The 16971-nt window shown below is 46.9% G+C and overlaps 4 non-coding genes across 4 annotated transcripts; all 4 read right to left on the bottom strand.

The window, feature by feature from the left end:
* Window positions 1-2342: 2342 nt before the first annotated feature.
* On the bottom strand, window positions 2343-2424 carry trnas-gcu (transfer RNA serine (anticodon GCU)). Its single transcript has one exon. It is a non-coding gene; the product is annotated as a tRNA-Ser (tRNA).
* Window positions 2425-6503: 4079 nt separating this feature from the next.
* On the bottom strand, window positions 6504-6585 carry trnas-gcu (transfer RNA serine (anticodon GCU)). Its single transcript has one exon. It is a non-coding gene; the product is annotated as a tRNA-Ser (tRNA).
* A 4079-nt stretch (window positions 6586-10664) lies between these two features.
* On the bottom strand, window positions 10665-10746 carry trnas-gcu (transfer RNA serine (anticodon GCU)). The gene has a single exon. It is a non-coding gene; the product is annotated as a tRNA-Ser (tRNA).
* Window positions 10747-14824: 4078 nt separating this feature from the next.
* On the bottom strand, window positions 14825-14906 carry trnas-gcu (transfer RNA serine (anticodon GCU)). Its single transcript has one exon. It is a non-coding gene; the product is annotated as a tRNA-Ser (tRNA).
* Between the last annotated feature and the right edge of the window lie 2065 nt (window positions 14907-16971).

The raw sequence follows: 16971 nt of genomic DNA, 5'->3' as shown, positions 1-16971 counted from the left end.
CTGTGCTACTTACTGCATTGCAATCGTACCCAGTAAGAGATTTCCTTCATGTAAATGAACTGCACCTGACAGCTTTAGAAAAACACCTGGGCTCAGTACGGTGCTGAGAGCTCAGCGTTGCTGTTCTAATTAGCACGCACTGCATCGGCTATGAGCCCGAACTTTTCAATTATTCTGATCAGTAAGTCAACACGTAGTCCACATGAACGGTAGAAATATTCTCTTGTCTGTCTCTTGTTTGTATAGAACTGAATGTCCCTGACAATGTACTGTTAGTTTTAATTGAAGAACGGCACTTGTGTTCAAATATACCAGACAAGTTTATGTAACTGCTCATGCGACACTCAGTTGTAATTAGTCAAGAAATAAAGTCGAACAACAGCTGCGGGTTTGATTCTGAACGTATGAGATTGCAGCGCCTTTTACTTCCATTGACAAATGACAGAGATTCGAAGAGAGATCCTTCAGACCAGCAAGCAAACCCACGGCTATTTCGGTTTTCTATCTAGGCAACGTTGGTGTCTGCAATAGCATACATGAAAGCGTGATGCAATTTCTGTGGCTACATTTGTTGCACGTCATGCACAGTAAGAGTGTTTCTAACACCAAATAAAAAGTCAACAATTAGCGATCACGCCTTCTCCTCAGTTAACCCACTGAAACCCTTGCTGTTAACAGTTGTTTACTGCGTGCTTTAGGAGCACCTACATATCGTGTCGGTTCTTTCAGCTTTATTCATTAGGTTTTCAAAGGCATAAGCAGAGCACCAGAGGTGCGAAGGCAAAGTGTGTGGTTATCTGAAGAATTGATGTCCATGGCAGCGGGGCCAAGCGATTTAGCGTTGTTATAGTACCAGGAAAGGAGAAGCGGCACTTCGCCTCTGCCGCGCAGGCACAAGGCGACGTGCGGCAGACGCCGGAGTCGGCAGGTTTCGAACCTGCGCGGGGAAGCCCCAACGCATTTCGAGCCCATCGCCTTAACCACTCGACCACGACAAAAGCGAGCCCGCCGCCGCCGCATTCCTCCTATAATCAAACACGGACTGCGAGGTGGCTGCGGATACCTTTTTAAAGTTGCTCTCCGTTAAAAACAAAATACCTTTCACAAGATACGTGCCGGCAGACAGACACGCCTCAGAGGGTTTAAGGCTGGCTTCACGTTCAAATGATAAAGTCCCCCCGTCCGGATGTCAAAATGCAACTTTGGCAGACAGAACAAACATCAACAAACCACAAATGTGGACAAGGATTTTACAAGCTGCACCACACTGCACTTTCAAAAGCATTTACGTTCGTCTTAGACGCAGGACTTGCCTTTGATTTGCGCGCTTACGAACGCCATGGAAAACGAAACAAAACTAAAGCCCTCAGCTCCTGCACGTGATTATAATGCCGTTACGTGTCGAAGCAGTAATTTACGTCATCCTTCCACTGCAACACGGGGAATAGAGAGAAATGAGCACACGCTACGAATCGTCTCAATCACTCCCTAGAGTCGTAAGGCGCATTGAAGGGTGCACCCCCATCATTAATCGTTGCGCCTCTGTGAAAGGAAAGCTCTTGGGCAGTCTTTGAAACAGCTCGGATGAAACACTTGATTGCTTCCATGTGCATCTGGAGCCCACTTCTTATTTTCACTTCACGCCGCCCAAAGCATTTCTAAAACAGGAGATTCGCGTTTGGGAATGCGCCCTGCCCTACAAATAAAACAGGTCTACGGGTCTGAAACCTGCTCCACGGAAAACAGCTCTGTTGCGCTTTTGATCAAAGGGAGATTCGCTGTTCTTACTTTTTGATGACATAACACCCAAAGGGGCTTCTTTGGAGCTGGATTCCAACCAGCATCCTTAAGTTTCTTGGCGGTATCCTTTACAGTCCTCTGTTCGGTCGACAAGGGACTGAAGGGGGCAGCTTTCCTCACACATACAGTGCAATGTACTGTAGTGTTCCCCTTCATTGAATTCGCAGTTCTGCATCAGACCTCTAACTCGTTTCCTTAGCTTGGATTTAAGCCACGAAGCAGGCTTCTACTGTATAAGGAATCACAAACTATTTGAGAGGCCACCATCCCAGGGGGAACTGACAAAGTCTATCCCTAAACACCTAGCGCGGTCTCTCGAGAGACTGTCAAAAATCGCTTTCTCCGTTTGCGTTGCAAGTAAGTGAAAACGCGGTCTCAACCCAGAGCCACTTGGCAGCAGCGACACGTAAATACCGTTACTGTTACTGCTCGATACCGACGTTAGCCTACTATACCATGTTCAGCCACCGCTAGAAAATGCACGGCTCTAGAACCGGAGCAAACGACAGGAGGGCCAACGCCGAACGGGCACACATGGAGCGCGACGAGAATGGGATTCGAACCCATGCGTGCGGAGCACAATGGATTAGCAGTCCATCGCCTTAACCACTCGGCCACCTCGTCGAGGGATCTGGGCTGTCCGGACATGGGTTGGCGCGCTCCAGATGATCTTTTTCTTTTTTTTCCCCCGTACTCGAGGGTCATTTTCCTGTTCCACATGCGATTTCAACATTTTCCTTGGGAGATGTCAAGCCAGCAAGCCACTGCTGTGGTTCAGTGGCCAGTGTGGAGTTCAGTGGCCCTGTTGTACACAGAAAGCACATTGAGCTCCTTGGACATGAAAAGTTCCAGATAAAAGCCATTTGTCACCCTTTCTCTTGGTGTTGATGTTGCTATTATATGTAAAGGTGGCAACTTGCTCAGCGAGCAGGCGGAGCACACACCGAATGCAGATGTGTCTGAGTGGTGTGTCCAAGTGGCTGTCAAAGGACAGCTCTCCTGGGGCGCCGTGGCTTAGTTGCTTAAGGTGCCTGTCTAGTAAACAGGAGACCCTGGCTCCGAATCCCAGCGGTGCCTTTTTTTGTTCTGTCTTCTCGAACAGAACTGGTCATTATGGACAACCGCCTACGGCTAGACTTAATTAAATGCAAGCATTCATTTCCTGTCTTGAACAACTTGTTTTTCTTATAATGGATGCAACTTGCAAAACATGAAATACAAACCTTGCTAATCAGCACTCGCGGCTGGCAAAAAAAAAAAAAGAAGTCAGCAATGTTTTTTTCTTTAACCTTAACCCTTCTAATGGAGAAGAGTTAAACGACCGAGTCTATGCAGCTTAAACGGTGCGCACGTCGGGTTCTTAGCTGAAAGGGTGGTAAATCACGCTCACCCCAGTCCTTAATCTTTTAAAGAGGATACAAAATTGAACCTAGTCGCCACATCACATACATCCTGATCAATGATAAAAAGGTAACATCTATCCTCGCTCCAAAGTAAATCTCACGTTGAGGGCATATTTGTTTTCAATTTACCATGAGTCGGGCTCGGCTGCACAGAGGCGAGAGCAGAGCAATGAGGTCACGGGGACAGGGGAGTCACACGCTGGCTGTTTGAACACGCGGAAGATCACTGAGGGATCCACAGTATGTGGACCCTCCGTGCGCCATCAGTCCGCACTCCGGACTCTGAATCCTGCCATCCGAGTTAAGATCTCGGCGGAACCTGAGGCGCAGTTCCTTCTTAAAACGTAATCTGGTGAGCATTTCTAGAATCGTACTTGTATAGATGCAGCCTTTAATGTGTTGCTAGGTTAAAATTGATGACTTCTTGAACTTCAGTAGGCAACTGCCCTCTTGATTTCGGATTTAATTTCTTTATTACAGGGGCACTTTTATGAAGACAGAGTCATGTTCAGGTACTTTGCTTGATGGAGGAAGCTCATTTCGGACTCTGTGATCTGCTCACCTGGAAAGGTCTGCTGTACTACTACAAGAGAGAAGTAGAGTCTGGAAGAAGGGACAATTTTATGATGCTTTGGAAGATAATGTTTTTTTTTCTTTGAAATCGAAATGAATCAGAATATCAGTGCAAAAGACAGACTCTTGGTTTGGTTTAAAGAGATATGGTTTTAAAACAGACAAAATGTAGAAAACAGGTGTTTCTCACTTTTGGTAAAGAATGGACCGGGGGTAATATTTTACTAGTTGCAGTGCTGATCTCACTGGGTTACAGTCCTGCAGTGTCACACCGGGGCCAGTGGCACAATGGATAACGCGTCTGACTACGGATCAGGAGATTGCGGGTTGGACTCCTGCCTGGCTCGGGTCGTTTTTAAACGCATCGGGCTACTCCCTAAGTAGTCTGTGCTACTTACTGCATTGCAATCGTACCCAGTAAGAGATTTCCTTCATGTAAATGAACTGCACCTGACAGCTTTAGAAAAACACCTGGGCTCAGTACGGTGCTGAGAGCTCAGCGTTGCTGTTCTAATTAGCACGCACTGCATCGGCTATGAGCCCGAACTTTTCAATTATTCCGATCAGTAAGTCAACACGTAGTCCACATGAACGGTAGAAATATTCTCTTGTCTGTCTCTTGTTTGTATAGAACTGAATGTCCCTGACAATGTACTGTTAGTTTTAATTGAAGAACGGCACCTGTGTTCAAATATACCAGACAAGTTTATGTAACTGCTCATGCGACACTCAGTTGTAATTAGTCAAGAAATAAAGTCGAACAACAGCTGCGGGTTTGATTCTGAACGTATGAGATTGCAGCGCCTTTTACTTCCATTGACAAATGACAGAGATTCGAAGAGAGATCCTTCAGACCAGCAAGCAAACCCACGGCTATTTCGGTTTTCTATCTAGGCAACGTTGGTGTCTGCAAAAGCATACATGAAAGCGTGATGCAATTTCTGTGGCTACATTTGTTGCACGTCATGCACAGTAAGAGTGTTTCTAACACCAAATAAAAAGTCAACAATTAGCGATCACGCCTTCTCCTCAGTTAACCCACTGAAACCCTTGCTGTTAACAGTTGTTTACTGCGTGCTTTAGGAGCACCTACATATCGTGTCGGTTCTTTCAGCTTTATTCATTAGGTTTTCAAAGGCATAAGCAGAGCACCAGAGGTGCGAAGGCAAAGTGTGTGGTTATCTGAAGAATTGATGTCCATGGCAGCGGGGCCAAGCGATTTAGCGTTGTTATAGTACCAGGAAAGGAGAAGCGGCACTTCGCCTCTGCCGCGCAGGCACAAGGCGACGTGCGGCAGACGCCGGAGTCGGCAGGTTTCGAACCTGCGCGGGGAAGCCCCAACGCATTTCGAGCCCATCGCCTTAACCACTCGACCACGACAAAAGCGAGCCCGCCGCCGCCGCATTCCTCCTATAATCAAACACGGACTGCGAGGTGGCTGCGGATACCTTTTTAAAGTTGCTCTCCGTTAAAAAAAAAATACCTTTCACAAGATACGTGCCGGCAGACAGACACGCCTCAGAGGGTTTAAGGCTGGCTTCACGTTCAAATGATAAAGTCCCCCCGTCCGGATGTCAAAATGCAACTTTGGCAGACAGAACAAACATCAACAAACCACAAATGTGGACAAGGATTTTACAAGCTGCACCACACTGCACTTTCAAAAGCATTTACGTTCGTCTTAGACGCAGGACTTGCCTTTGATTTGCGCGCTTACGAACGCCATGGAAAACGAAACAAAACTAAAGCCCTCAGCTCCTGCACGTGATTATAATGCCGTTACGTGTCGAAGCAGTAATTGACGTCATCCTACCACTGCAACACGGGGAATAGAGAGAAATGAGCACACGCTACGAATCGTCTCAATCACTCCCTAGAGTCGTAAGGCGCATTGAAGGGTGCACCCCCATCATTAATCGTTGCGCCTCTGTGAAAGGAAAGCTCTTGGGCAGTCTTTGAAACAGCTCGGATGAAACACTTGATTGCTTCCATGTGCATCTGGAGCCCACTTCTTATTTTCACTTCACGCCGCCCAAAGCATTTCTAAAACAGGAGATTCGCGTTTGGGAATGCGCCCTGCCCTACAAATAAAACAGGTCTACGGGTCTGAAACCTGCTCCACGGAAAACAGCTCTGTTGCGCTTTTGATCAAAGGGAGATTCGCTGTTCTTACTTTTTGATGACATAACACCCAAAGGGGCTTCTTTGGAGCTGGATTCCAACCAGCATCCTTAAGTTTCTTGGCGGTATCCTTTACAGTCCTCTGTTCGGTCGACAAGGGACTGAAGGGGGCAGCTTTCCTCACACATACAGTGCAATGTACTGTAGTGTTCCCCTTCATTGAATTCGCAGTTCTGCATCAGACCTCTAACTCGTTTCCTTAGCTTGGATTTAAGCCACGAAGCAGGCTTCTACTGTATAAGGAATCACAAACTATTTGAGAGGCCACCATCCCAGGGGGAACTGACAAAGTCTATCCCTAAACACCTAGCGCGGTCTCTCGAGAGACTGTCAAAAATCGCTTTCTCCGTTTGCGTTGCAAGTAAGTGAAAACGCGGTCTCAACCCAGAGCCACTTGGCAGCAGCGACACGTAAATACCGTTACTGTTACTGCTCGATACCGACGTTAGCCTACTATACCATGTTCAGCCACCGCTAGAAAATGCACGGCTCTAGAACCGGAGCAAACGACAGGAGGGCCAACGCCGAACGGGCACACATGGAGCGCGACGAGAATGGGATTCGAACCCATGCGTGCGGAGCACAATGGATTAGCAGTCCATCGCCTTAACCACTCGGCCACCTCGTCGAGGGATCTGGGCTGTCCGGACATGGGTTGGCGCGCTCCAGATGATCTTTTTCTTTTTTTTCCCCCGTACTCGAGGGTCATTTTCCTGTTCCACATGCGATTTCAACATTTTCCTTGGGAGATGTCAAGCCAGCAAGCCACTGCTGTGGTTCAGTGGCCAGTGTGGAGTTCAGTGGCCCTGTTGTACACAGAAAGCACATTGAGCTCCTTGGACATGAAAAGTTCCAGATAAAAGCCATTTGTCACCCTTTCTCTTGGTGTTGATGTTGCTATTATATGTAAAGGTGGCAACTTGCTCAGCGAGCAGGCGGAGCACACACCGAATGCAGATGTGTCTGAGTGGTGTGTCCAAGTGGCTGTCAAAGGACAGCTCTCCTGGGGCGCCGTGGCTTAGTTGCTTAAGGTGCCTGTCTAGTAAACAGGAGACCCTGGCTCCGAATCCCAGCGGTGCCTTTTTTTGTTCTGTCTTCTCGAACAGAACTGGTCATTATGGACAACCGCCTACGGCTAGACTTAATTAAATGCAAGCATTCATTTCCTGTCTTGAACAACTTGTTTTTCTTATAATGGATGCAACTTGCAAAACATGAAATACAAACCTTGCTAATCAGCACTCGCGGCTGGCAAAAAAAAAAAAAGAAGTCAGCAATGTTTTTTTCTTTAACCTTAACCCTTCTAATGGAGAAGAGTTAAACGACCGAGTCTATGCAGCTTAAACGGTGCGCACGTCGGGTTCTTAGCTGAAAGGGTGGTAAATCACGCTCACCCCAGTCCTTAATCTTTTAAAGAGGATACAAAATTGAACCTAGTCGCCACATCACATACATCCTGATCAATGATAAAAAGGTAACATCTATCCTCGCTCCAAAGTAAATCTCACGTTGAGGGCATATTTGTTTTCAATTTACCATGAGTCGGGCTCGGCTGCACAGAGGCGAGAGCAGAGCAATGAGGTCACGGGGACAGGGGAGTCACACGCTGGCTGTTTGAACACGCGGAAGATCACTGAGGGATCCACAGTATGTGGACCCTCCGTGCGCCATCAGTCCGCACTCCGGACTCTGAATCCTGCCATCCGAGTTAAGATCTCGGCGGAACCTGAGGCGCAGTTCCTTCTTAAAACGTAATCTGGTGAGCATTTCTAGAATCGTACTTGTATAGATGCAGCCTTTAATGTGTTGCTAGGTTAAAATTGATGACTTCTTGAACTTCAGTAGGCAACTGCCCTCTTGATTTCGGATTTAATTTCTTTATTACAGGGGCACTTTTATGAAGACAGAGTCATGTTCAGGTACTTTGCTTGATGGAGGAAGCTCATTTCGGACTCTGTGATCTGCTCACCTGGAAAGGTCTGCTGTACTACTACAAGAGAGAAGTAGAGTCTGGAAGAAGGGACAATTTTATGATGCTTTGGAAGATAATGTTTTTTTTTCTTTGAAATCGAAATGAATCAGAATATCAGTGCAAAAGACAGACTCTTGGTTTGGTTTAAAGAGATATGGTTTTAAAACAGACAAAATGTAGAAAACAGGTGTTTCTCACTTTTGGTAAAGAATGGACCGGGGGTAATATTTTACTAGTTGCAGTGCTGATCTCACTGGGTTACAGTCCTGCAGTGTCACACCGGGGCCAGTGGCACAATGGATAACGCGTCTGACTACGGATCAGGAGATTGCGGGTTGGACTCCTGCCTGGCTCGGGTCGTTTTTAAACGCATCGGGCTACTCCCTAAGTAGTCTGTGCTACTTACTGCATTGCAATCGTACCCAGTAAGAGATTTCCTTCATGTAAATGAACTGCACCTGACAGCTTTAGAAAAACACCTGGGCTCAGTACGGTGCTGAGAGCTCAGCGTTGCTGTTCTAATTAGCACGCACTGCATCGGCTATGAGCCCGAACTTTTCAATTATTCCGATCAGTAAGTCAACACGTAGTCCACATGAACGGTAGAAATATTCTCTTGTCTGTCTCTTGTTTGTATAGAACTGAATGTCCCTGACAATGTACTGTTAGTTTTAATTGAAGAACGGCACCTGTGTTCAAATATACCAGACAAGTTTATGTAACTGCTCATGCGACACTCAGTTGTAATTAGTCAAGAAATAAAGTCGAACAACAGCTGCGGGTTTGATTCTGAACGTATGAGATTGCAGCGCCTTTTACTTCCATTGACAAATGACAGAGATTCGAAGAGAGATCCTTCAGACCAGCAAGCAAACCCACGGCTATTTCGGTTTTCTATCTAGGCAACGTTGGTGTCTGCAAAAGCATACATGAAAGCGTGATGCAATTTCTGTGGCTACATTTGTTGCACGTCATGCACAGTAAGAGTGTTTCTAACACCAAATAAAAAGTCAACAATTAGCGATCACGCCTTCTCCTCAGTTAACCCACTGAAACCCTTGCTGTTAACAGTTGTTTACTGCGTGCTTTAGGAGCACCTACATATCGTGTCGGTTCTTTCAGCTTTATTCATTAGGTTTTCAAAGGCATAAGCAGAGCACCAGAGGTGCGAAGGCAAAGTGTGTGGTTATCTGAAGAATTGATGTCCATGGCAGCGGGGCCAAGCGATTTAGCGTTGTTATAGTACCAGGAAAGGAGAAGCGGCACTTCGCCTCTGCCGCGCAGGCACAAGGCGACGTGCGGCAGACGCCGGAGTCGGCAGGTTTCGAACCTGCGCGGGGAAGCCCCAACGCATTTCGAGCCCATCGCCTTAACCACTCGACCACGACAAAAGCGAGCCCGCCGCCGCCGCATTCCTCCTATAATCAAACACGGACTGCGAGGTGGCTGCGGATACCTTTTTAAAGTTGCTCTCCGTTAAAAAAAAAATACCTTTCACAAGATACGTGCCGGCAGACAGACACGCCTCAGAGGGTTTAAGGCTGGCTTCACGTTCAAATGATAAAGTCCCCCCGTCCGGATGTCAAAATGCAACTTTGGCAGACAGAACAAACATCAACAAACCACAAATGTGGACAAGGATTTTACAAGCTGCACCACACTGCACTTTCAAAAGCATTTACGTTCGTCTTAGACGCAGGACTTGCCTTTGATTTGCGCGCTTACGAACGCCATGGAAAACGAAACAAAACTAAAGCCCTCAGCTCCTGCACGTGATTATAATGCCGTTACGTGTCGAAGCAGTAATTGACGTCATCCTACCACTGCAACACGGGGAATAGAGAGAAATGAGCACACGCTACGAATCGTCTCAATCACTCCCTAGAGTCGTAAGGCGCATTGAAGGGTGCACCCCCATCATTAATCGTTGCGCCTCTGTGAAAGGAAAGCTCTTGGGCAGTCTTTGAAACAGCTCGGATGAAACACTTGATTGCTTCCATGTGCATCTGGAGCCCACTTCTTATTTTCACTTCACGCCGCCCAAAGCATTTCTAAAACAGGAGATTCGCGTTTGGGAATGCGCCCTGCCCTACAAATAAAACAGGTCTACGGGTCTGAAACCTGCTCCACGGAAAACAGCTCTGTTGCGCTTTTGATCAAAGGGAGATTCGCTGTTCTTACTTTTTGATGACATAACACCCAAAGGGGCTTCTTTGGAGCTGGATTCCAACCAGCATCCTTAAGTTTCTTGGCGGTATCCTTTACAGTCCTCTGTTCGGTCGACAAGGGACTGAAGGGGGCAGCTTTCCTCACACATACAGTGCAATGTACTGTAGTGTTCCCCTTCATTGAATTCGCAGTTCTGCATCAGACCTCTAACTCGTTTCCTTAGCTTGGATTTAAGCCACGAAGCAGGCTTCTACTGTATAAGGAATCACAAACTATTTGAGAGGCCACCATCCCAGGGGGAACTGACAAAGTCTATCCCTAAACACCTAGCGCGGTCTCTCGAGAGACTGTCAAAAATCGCTTTCTCCGTTTGCGTTGCAAGTAAGTGAAAACGCGGTCTCAACCCAGAGCCACTTGGCAGCAGCGACACGTAAATACCGTTACTGTTACTGCTCGATACCGACGTTAGCCTACTATACCATGTTCAGCCACCGCTAGAAAATGCACGGCTCTAGAACCGGAGCAAACGACAGGAGGGCCAACGCCGAACGGGCACACATGGAGCGCGACGAGAATGGGATTCGAACCCATGCGTGCGGAGCACAATGGAGTAGCAGTCCATCGCCTTAACCACTCGGCCACCTCGTCGAGGGATCTGGGCTGTCCGGACATGGGTTGGCGCGCTCCAGATGATCCTTTTCTTTTTTTTCCCCCGTACTCGAGGGTCATTTTCCTGTTCCACATGCGATTTCAACATTTTCCTTGGGAGATGTCAAGCCAGCAAGCCACTGCTGTGGTTCAGTGGCCAGTGTGGAGTTCAGTGGCCCTGTTGTACACAGAAAGCACATTGAGCTCCTTGGACATGAAAAGTTCCAGATAAAAGCCATTTGTCACCCTTTCTCTTGGTGTTGATGTTGCTATTATATGTAAAGGTGGCAACTTGCTCAGCGAGCAGGCGGAGCACACACCGAATGCAGATGTGTCTGAGTGGTGTGTCCAAGTGGCTGTCAAAGGACAGCTCTCCTGGGGCGCCGTGGCTTAGTTGCTTAAGGTGCCTGTCTAGTAAACAGGAGACCCTGGCTCCGAATCCCAGCGGTGCCTTTTTTGTTCTGTCTTCTCGAACAGAACTGGTCATTATGGACAACCGCCTACGGCTAGACTTAATTAAATGCAAGCATTCATTTCCTGTCTTGAACAACTTGTTTTTCTTATAATGGATGCAACTTGCAAAACATGAAATACAAACCTTGCTAATCAGCACTCGCGGCTGGCAAAAAAAAAAAAAGAAGTCAGCAATGTTTTTTTCTTTAACCTTAACCCTTCTAATGGAGAAGAGTTAAACGACCGAGTCTATGCAGCTTAAACGGTGCGCACGTCGGGTTCTTAGCTGAAAGGGTGGTAAATCACGCTCACCCCAGTCCTTAATCTTTTAAAGAGGATACAAAATTGAACCTAGTCGCCACATCACATACATCCTGATCAATGATAAAAAGGTAACATCTATCCTCGCTCCAAAGTAAATCTCACGTTGAGGGCATATTTGTTTTCAATTTACCATGAGTCGGGCTCGGCTGCACAGAGGCGAGAGCAGAGCAATGAGGTCACGGGGACAGGGGAGTCACACGCTGGCTGTTTGAACACGCGGAAGATCACTGTGGGATCCACAGTATGTGGACCCTCCGTGCGCCATCAGTCCGCACTCCGGACTCTGAATCCTGCCATCCGAGTTAAGATCTCGGCGGAACCTGAGGCGCAGTTCCTTCTTAAAACGTAATCTGGTGAGCATTTCTAGAATCGTACTTGTATAGATGCAGCCTTTAATGTGTTGCTAGGTTAAAATTGATGACTTCTTGAACTTCAGTAGGCAACTGCCCTCTTGATTTCGGATTTAATTTCTTTATTACAGGGGCACTTTTATGAAGACAGAGTCATGTTCAGGTACTTTGCTTGATGGAGGAAGCTCATTTCGGACTCTGTGATCTGCTCACCTGGAAAGGTCTGCTGTACTACTACAAGAGAGAAGTAGAGTCTGGAAGAAGGGACAATTTTATGATGCTTTGGAAGATAATGTTTTTTTTTCTTTGAAATCGAAATGAATCAGAATATCAGTGCAAAAGACAGACTCTTGGTTTGGTTTAAAGAGATATGGTTTTAAAACAGACAAAATGTAGAAAACAGGTGTTTCTCACTTTTGGTAAAGAATGGACCGGGGGTAATATTTTACTAGTTGCAGTGCTGATCTCACTGGGTTACAGTCCTGCAGTGTCACACCGGGGCCAGTGGCACAATGGATAACGCGTCTGACTACGGATCAGGAGATTGCGGGTTGGACTCCTGCCTGGCTCGGGTTGTTTTTAAACGCATCGGGCTACTCCCTAAGTAGTCTGTGCTACTTACTGCATTGCAATCGTACCCAGTAAGAGATTTCCTTCATGTAAATGAACTGCACCTGACAGCTTTAGAAAAACACCTGGGCTCAGTACGGTGCTGAGAGCTCAGCGTTGCTGTTCTAATTAGCACGCACTGCATCGGCTATGAGCCCGAACTTTTCAATTATTCCGATCAGTAAGTCAACACGTAGTCCACATGAACGGTAGAAATATTCTCTTGTCTGTCTCTTGTTTGTATAGAACTGAATGTCCCTGACAATGTACTGTTAGTTTTAATTGAAGAACGGCACCTGTGTTCAAATATACCAGACAAGTTTATGTAACTGCTCATGCGACACTCAGTTGTAATTAGTCAAGAAATAAAGTCGAACAACAGCTGCGGGTTTGATTCTGAACGTATGAGATTGCAGCGCCTTTTACTTCCATTGACAAATGACAGAGATTCGAAGAGAGATCCTTCAGACCAGCAAGCAAACCCACGGCTATTTCGGTTTTCTATCTAGGCAACGTTGGTGTCTGCAAAAGCATACATGAAAGCGTGATGCAATTTCTGTGGCTACATTTGTTGCACGTCATGCACAGTAAGAGTGTTTCTAACACCAAATAAAAAGTCAACAATTAGCGATCACGCCTTCTCCTCAGTTAACCCACTGAAACCCTTGCTGTTAACAGTTGTTTACTGCGTGCTTTAGGAGCACCTACATATCGTGTCGGTTCTTTCAGCTTTATTCATTAGGTTTTCAAAGGCATAAGCAGAGCACCAGAGGTGCGAAGGCAAAGTGTGTGGTTATCTGAAGAATTGATGTCCATGGCAGCGGGGCCAAGCGATTTAGCGTTGTTATAGTACCAGGAAAGGAGAAGCGGCACTTCGCCTCTGCCGCGCAGGCACAAGGCGACGTGCGGCAGACGCCGGAGTCGGCAGGTTTCGAACCTGCGCGGGGAAGCCCCAACGCATTTCGAGCCCATCGCCTTAACCACTCGACCACGACAAAAGCGAGCCCGCCGCCGCCGCATTCCTCCTATAATCAAACACGGACTGCGAGGTGGCTGCGGATACCTTTTTAAAGTTGCTCTCCGTTAAAAAAAAAATACCTTTCACAAGATACGTGCCGGCAGACAGACACGCCTCAGAGGGTTTAAGGCTGGCTTCACGTTCAAATGATAAAGTCCCCCCGTCCGGATGTCAAAATGCAACTTTGGCAGACAGAACAAACATCAACAAACCACAAATGTGGACAAGGATTTTACAAGCTGCACCACACTGCACTTTCAAAAGCATTTACGTTCGTCTTAGACGCAGGACTTGCCTTTGATTTGCGCGCTTACGAACGCCATGGAAAACGAAACAAAACTAAAGCCCTCAGCTCCTGCACGTGATTATAATGCCGTTACGTGTCGAAGCAGTAATTGACGTCATCCTACCACTGCAACACGGGGAATAGAGAGAAATGAGCACACGCTACGAATCGTCTCAATCACTCCCTAGAGTCGTAAGGCGCATTGAAGGGTGCACCCCCATCATTAATCGTTGCGCCTCTGTGAAAGGAAAGCTCTTGGGCAGTCTTTGAAACAGCTCGGATGAAACACTTGATTGCTTCCATGTGCATCTGGAGCCCACTTCTTATTTTCACTTCACGCCGCCCAAAGCATTTCTAAAACAGGAGATTCGCGTTTGGGAATGCGCCCTGCCCTACAAATAAAACAGGTCTACGGGTCTGAAACCTGCTCCACGGAAAACAGCTCTGTTGCGCTTTTGATCAAAGGGAGATTCGCTGTTCTTACTTTTTGATGACATAACACCCAAAGGGGCTTCTTTGGAGCTGGATTCCAACCAGCATCCTTAAGTTTCTTGGCGGTATCCTTTACAGTCCTCTGTTCGGTCGACAAGGGACTGAAGGGGGCAGCTTTCCTCACACATACAGTGCAATGTACTGTAGTGTTCCCCTTCATTGAATTCGCAGTTCTGCATCAGACCTCTAACTCGTTTCCTTAGCTTGGATTTAAGCCACGAAGCAGGCTTCTACTGTATAAGGAATCACAAACTATTTGAGAGGCCACCATCCCAGGGGGAACTGACAAAGTCTATCCCTAAACACCTAGCGCGGTCTCTCGAGAGACTGTCAAAAATCGCTTTCTCCGTTTGCGTTGCAAGTAAGTGAAAACGCGGTCTCAACCCAGAGCCACTTGGCAGCAGCGACACGTAAATACCGTTACTGTTACTGCTCGATACCGACGTTGGCCTACTATACCATGTTCAGCCACCGCTAGAAAATGCACGGCTCTAGAACCGGAGCAAACGACAGGAGGGCCAACGCCGAACGGGCACACATGGAGCGCGACGAGAATGGGATTTGAACCCATGCGTGCGGAGCACAATGGATTAGCAGTCCATCGCCTTAACCACTCGGCCACCTCGTCGAGGGATCTGGGCTGTCCGGACATGGGTTGGCGCGCTCCAGATGATCCTTTTCTTTTTTTTCCCCCGTACTCGAGGGTCATTTTCCTGTTCCACATGCGATTTCAACATTTTCCTTGGGAGATGTCAAGCCAGCAAGCCACTGCTGTGGTTCAGTGGCCAGTGTGGAGTTCAGTGGCCCTGTTGTACACAGAAAGCACATTGAGCTCCTTGGACATGAAAAGTTCCAGATAAAAGCCATTTGTCACCCTTTCTCTTGGTGTTGATGTTGCTATTATATGTAAAGGTGGCAACTTGCTCAGCGAGCAGGCGGAGCACACACCGAATGCAGATGTGTCTGAGTGGTGTGTCCAAGTGGCTGTCAAAGGACAGCTCTCCTGGGGCGCCGTGGCTTAGTTGCTTAAGGTGCCTGTCTAGTAAACAGGAGACCCTGGCTCCGAATCCCAGCGGTGCCTTTTTTGTTCTGTCTTCTCGAACAGAACTGGTCATTATGGACAACCGCCTACGGCTAGACTTAATTAAATGCAAGCATTCATTTCCTGTCTTGAACAACTTGTTTTTCTTATAATGGATGCAACTTGCAAAACATGAAATACAAACCTTGCTAATCAGCACTCGCGGCTGGCAAAAAAAAAAAAAGAAGTCAGCAATGTTTTTTTCTTTAACCTTAACCCTTCTAATGGAGAAGAGTTAAACGACCGAGTCTATGCAGCTTAAACGGTGCGCACGTCGGGTTCTTAGCTGAAAGGGTGGTAAATCACGCTCACCCCAGTCCTTAATCTTTTAAAGAGGATACAAAATTGAACCTAGTCGCCACATCACATACATCCTGATCAATGATAAAAAGGTAACATCTATCCTCGCTCCAAAGTAAATCTCACGTTGAGGGCATATTTGTTTTCAATTTACCATGAGTCGGGCTCGGCTGCACAGAGGCGAGAGCAGAGCAATGAGGTCACGGGGACAGGGGAGTCACACGCTGGCTGTTTGAACACGCGGAAGATCACTGTGGGATCCACAGTATGTGGACCCTCCGTGCGCCATCAGTCCGCACTCCGGACTCTGAATCCTGCCATCCGAGTTAAGATCTCGGCGGAACCTGAGGCGCAGTTCCTTCTTAAAACGTAATCTGGTGAGCATTTCTAGAATCGTACTTGTATAGATGCAGCCTTTAATGTGTTGCTAGGTTAAAATTGATGACTTCTTGAACTTCAGTAGGCAACTGCCCTCTTGATTTCGGATTTAATTTCTTTATTACAGGGGCACTTTTATGAAGACAGAGTCATGTTCAGGTACTTTGCTTGATGGAGGAAGCTCATTTCGGACTCTGTGATCTGCTCACCTGGAAAGGTCTGCTGTACTACTACAAGAGAGAAGTAGAGTCTGGAAGAAGGGACAATTTTATGATGCTTTGGAAGATAATGTTTTTTTTTCTTTGAAATCGAAATGAATCAGAATATCAGTGCAAAAGACAGACTCTTGGTTTGGTTTAAAGAGATATGGTTTTAAAACAGACAAAATGTAGAAAACAGGTGTTTCTCACTTTTGGTAAAGAATGGACCGGGGGTAATATTTTACTAGTTGCAGTGCTGATCTCACTGGGTTACAGTCCTGCAGTGTCACACCGGGGCCAGTGGCACAATGGATAACGCGTCTGACTACGGATCAGGAGATTGCGGGTTGGACTCCTGCCTGGCTCGGGTCGTTTTTAAACGCATCGGGCTACTCCCTAAGTAGTCTGTGCTACTTACTGCATTGCAATCGTACCCAGTAAGAGATTTCCTTCATGTAAATGAACTGCACCTGACAGCTTTAGAAAAACACCTGGGCTCAGTACGGTGCTGAGAGCTCAGCGTTGCTGTTCTAATTAGCACGCACTGCATCGGCTATGAGCCCGAACTTTTCAATTATTCCGATCAGTAAGTCAACACGTAGTCCACATGAACGGTAGAAATATTCTCTTGTCTGTCTCTTGTTTGTATAGAACTGAATGTCCCTGACAATGTACTGTTAGTTTTAATTGAAGAACGGCACCTGTGTTCAAATATACCAGACAAGTTTATGTAA

Source organism: Lepisosteus oculatus, unplaced genomic scaffold (genome assembly GCF_040954835.1).
Source record: "Lepisosteus oculatus isolate fLepOcu1 unplaced genomic scaffold, fLepOcu1.hap2 HAP2_SCAFFOLD_63, whole genome shotgun sequence".
NCBI classification, from domain to species: domain Eukaryota; kingdom Metazoa; phylum Chordata; class Actinopteri; order Semionotiformes; family Lepisosteidae; genus Lepisosteus; species Lepisosteus oculatus.
Note: the sequence above shows the minus strand (reverse complement) of the source record. Positions and strands in the feature narration are given on the sequence as shown.